Source organism: Halichoeres trimaculatus, unplaced genomic scaffold (assembly GCF_033239565.1).
Source record: "Halichoeres trimaculatus isolate MK-OKI-2021-1 unplaced genomic scaffold, fHalTri1.1 fHalTri1_scaffold_15, whole genome shotgun sequence".
NCBI classification, from domain to species: Eukaryota; Metazoa; Chordata; class Actinopteri; order Labriformes; family Labridae; genus Halichoeres; species Halichoeres trimaculatus.
The window spans coordinates 17,013,388-17,016,493 of record NW_027437193.1 but is presented as its reverse complement, the minus strand read 5'-3'; positions in this window follow the sequence as shown (position 1 = coordinate 17,016,493).

Sequence of the window (3,106 nt, the reverse complement as noted above, 5' to 3'; positions counted from 1 at the left end):
CTGATGACGCTCGGGATAGCTTCTTCCACTAGCTTGTTATCAACCCGCAAAGTCACGCGCGCGCTGGGCGCACTGTGATTGGCTGATGTAACCACCCTCTCTGCCCAGAAACGCCCCGTTACAGCAAAAACATCAACATATAGGCAGAGGGGAAGATTGAAGGCACACACATGTAAAGAGGCCCAGAAGTGAAGATTGAGCCGGATTATTCCTAGAAAACTATTTCTTATTTTTCAAAATACAGTCTTGTAGACTATACGTTTAAGGGATTGTGCATTCTCCTGGACTAACATGCGTTACACACAAAATACCATCATCAATACATTTACAATTATTCAAAAATGGTTAATTTTATACAATGGGCAACAATATGTCAGTATTGTGACATTTTAATTATAACAATACTAAAAATATAATAATAATTCAAGAATTACGTCGTTACACATCACTGACTATTTCAAATATCTTGCTCTCTGCCATTTATGATATTAAAGCTGGTAGCATTGCAGACCTTGGAGGCAAAAGGTATTGTGAAATAAGTAAACAAAAATGACCAGAATATATTAAAGACACCTCTACAACACAAGCCTAGCCGCTACCATTAGCCATGTAATTAGCAACATGGCATTTTAACACACAAGAGCACCTTTTACATTAGACAAAGCACCAATAATCCCTATGTTACTTTTCTTCATAAGGCTCATACCTTTTGGCACCTGCATGATGATCCAATTCCAGCATATTGTCATTTTTTATATCCTGTTTTGCAGCAGGAATGATTAAAATCCCACCTTCAAAATAAAAGCATAAAAAAATCAAACAAAACATGAAAAAAATAGGAAAGCTAATACTGTCAATTGTGCAGAAATTCTGACATTGCACACTTACAACCTCTATCTTGTTAAAGGATATATAAGATATTGCAAACAGGATCTAATTTGATTTTATTGCACTTCTTTTTATTTTAATAGCTAACTTACTTCAAACTCCTAGCAGGGTGTTTCTGTGTAGAGTTTACATGTTCTCCCTGAGCATGCTTTGGTTTTCCCGTGGTGTTCTGCTTTCCTCCCACAGTCCAAAAGAGAAAAGACAATAATAATAATTGCTTGTTTGGTTAATCTGTCGCTTTAAAATGTCTATAGATGTGAGTGTTTATGGGTGTTTGTCTCTACAGACAGGCACTGTGACAGACTGGTGACCAGTCCAAGAGCAATTTATATTATAAATGGATGAAGCACAAGCAGTCCTAGGTTTTACAACCCCTCGGGTGAGCAGAACTTATTGGATACAAAACAAAAATGAACAATAAAATTGTGACTCATACTGTCTGTTGTAAACATGCCCGGGAGTTTACAGACCACATGTCCTCAGCTAACTCTGACACACTCCTCTGACCATAAATGTGCGGCTTGGTTTTCCTGGAAGATAAGAGTGAGGTTATAATTTAAAATAATCTGAGTGCATTTACCTTCAGTTTTGACTTCAAAGTGACTTGAGGCATAAACCTGCTTCGATTGTTTGTTTACAATCAGGGTGATGACCTCAATGTTTGTTGTTTTCTCCATCTTTTAATGCAACAAAAAATTCAGATCTCAATAACTTTGAAGGTTTAGTTATTACTGAGTTATTATTAAGACCTGTGTTTGGTAATTAATCATCAGAAATCAGAAAGATTTTGCTTTGCTTTGGCATCCAAGAGCCACATGGTTAGGCCTGAAAGTTCAAAAGAGGATAATGACGCAGACCTGTGAATAATTAAGAACACAGCTAGCCTCACTTCTCTATTCTCTACTTCACATCTCAGTTTTAACACGGGAACAAACATATGGCCCTTTCTTTATCCAATTTCTGCTGTATTTTCATGTTTTTTTTTTGTTACTTATAGAAAACCTGGTGTATAGGTTTCCTTGTTTTGTGAATTTGTTATACAGTTGATAAATTTCCTGACCTTGTTTTTTTATTATGTTTGTCATGGTGTTGGTCTAAATTGCATCATTAAATCAAGGAAGACAACTCTTTCCAGATCCAACAGTCACAGCAGGAGTATTTGCATAAAACATGACACAAGTGTTCTTTAATTCAGAAGCCCTTTTTTTAACGTTATATATTTGTAGACCTTATGCAGCAAAATAGAAAAGACCTCAGACAGAGCTTATTACTTACACCTCTGAGGTTACTTACCGGCTGAAGTGAATGTCTCGCGCTGCAATTAAAGATGTGCAATCAGCACATTTTGGCCTTTAGAGCGAAGCAGCCTTTTGATCTCACGCTGCTGCCCCAGTTTCCAGCATGCAATCAGGAGGTTAGTTTGATGACATTTCACTCTGTCTTTCGCTCTCTGTCTTTCTCTCAGTCTCTATGGGGTTTTATAGAGTTGCTGCCAAGAAAGCCCTGTCTATCTGTCGGACGTTTGCTTCTGTATAAACACAGGCACACTCTAACAGGGCTGCTTTGGCTCTCATTGCCTCTCTGAGTGTGTTCAGGGCTGGAGAAAAGCACTGCTGCATCATAACAGCTGAGAGGGTGGCAGAGAGCCAGGCTGTATGAGTGAACATTTGCCTGAAAAACAGTAATGTCTGCTGATCACGTGTGTATTATGTGTGGGTATTCTTGTGTCCAAATGCCAAATGTGTGTATACCCTCATTTCTGCAAAGTGTTGTGCCTTTACTTCCTCGTATTTCAGCCTTCTTGCTTCCTAAGAAATCTGCCTGTGGCTATGAAAACAATGATAAAGCACTCCAATCAACCTCTGTTTTACGCACATGTTCAGTTTTTTTTTTCTTTTTCTTTTGCCTCCCCCATCACAGTAAAGCTGATATGCAAAATTTTCAAAATGTTAGATTCACATGTCAGTTGTCTGGCTCATTAGAGATGACAAAAATGTACAAAAAAAAAGTCCTGTAGTGGATGAGAACTGCAGGGTAACAAACCCAGAGCCAGGGATTCAACAAGAAGGTGCTGTGCAAGTGCCTCCACACAACGTTCACCTCGTCTTTATCAGCACTTGTAATTGCGAGGTATTACAGCTATGCAAGCTATTGTTGAGATCATCACAGAAAAATGAACCCCTTCCATGTACATGCTCAAATACCATGGGTATGTGGT